Raw genomic sequence first — 1,237 nt, forward strand, 5'->3', positions numbered from 1 at the left:
ATTATTTCAAAATCTTTTACTTTAATTTTCGAAAATTCTTCCCCTTTTTTCACATCCTTCTATTTAAGGGACTAAGACTCCTCATCAAGGTGCAATTCGAACTTTATCCCTCTTGATAAGTTCGAATCCCCTCTTCTCCACCTCCTCCTTCTATTCTTCTTTTCCTCTGACACCTCAAGGAATCTCTATACTGTGACATAGAGGATTCCCTACCTTCTTGTTCTCTTCTCTTTCATATGAGCAGGAACAAAGATAAATGCATACTTATTCAAGCTGATCCTAAACCTGAAAGGACCTTGAAGAGAAAGCTAAGAGAAGCTAAAGAACAATTCTCTTTAGAGGGCCTAACAGAGCTCTTCAAAGAAGAAGAAACCATGGCAGCCGAAAACAACAATACCAACAATGCAAGGAAGATGCTTGGTGACTTTACTGCACCTACTCCTGATTTCTATGGGAGAAGCATCTCTATCCCTGCCATTGGAGCAAACAACTTTGAGCTTAAGCCTCAATTAGTTTCTCTAATGCAACAGAATTGCAAGTTTCATGGACTTCCATTGGAAGATCCTCATCAGTTCTTAGTTGAGTTCTTGCAAATCTGTGACACTGTCAAGACCAATGGGGTTGACCCTGAAGTCTACATCCTTATGCTCTTTCCTTTTGCTGTAACAGACAGAGCTAGAACATGGTTGGATTCACAACCTAAAGAAAGCCTAAACTCTTGGGAAAAGCTAGTCAATGCCTTCTTGGCAAAGTTCTTTCCACCTCAAAAATTGAGTAAGCTTAGAGTGGAAGTCCAAATCTTTAGACAGAAGGATGGTGAGTCCCTCTATGAAGCTTGGGAGAGATACAAGCAATTGATCAGAAGGTGCCCTTCTGACATGCTTTCAGAATGGAGCATCATAGGAATCTTCTATGATGGTTTGTCTGAACTATCCAAGATGTCATTGGATAGCTCTGCTGAAGGATCTCTTCATCTGAAGAAGACGCCTGCAGAAGCTCAAGAACTCATTGAAATGGTTGCAAATAACCAATTCATGTACACTTCTGAAAGGAATCCTGTGAATAATGGGATAGCTCATAAGAAAGGAGTTCTTGAGATTGATACTCTGAATGCCATATTAGCTCAGAATAAAATATTGACCCAACAAGTCAATATGATTTCTCAGAGTCTGTCTGGAATGCAAGCAGCAACAGGCAGTGCTAAGAAAGCTTCCTCTGAAGAAGAAGCTCATGATCC

General features: G+C 40.3%; 1 non-coding gene across 1 annotated transcript; it reads right to left on the bottom strand.

The window, feature by feature from the left end:
- Nucleotides 1-776: 776 nt before the first annotated feature.
- Nucleotides 777-884, bottom strand: LOC112753696 (small nucleolar RNA R71). Its single transcript, XR_003178069.1, has one exon. It is a non-coding gene; the product is annotated as a small nucleolar RNA R71 (small nucleolar RNA).
- Between the last annotated feature and the right edge of the window lie 353 nt (nt 885-1,237).

The sequence above is a fragment of the Arachis hypogaea genome, chromosome 15 (assembly GCF_003086295.3).
Source record: "Arachis hypogaea cultivar Tifrunner chromosome 15, arahy.Tifrunner.gnm2.J5K5, whole genome shotgun sequence".
Classification (NCBI taxonomy): domain Eukaryota; kingdom Viridiplantae; phylum Streptophyta; class Magnoliopsida; order Fabales; family Fabaceae; genus Arachis; species Arachis hypogaea.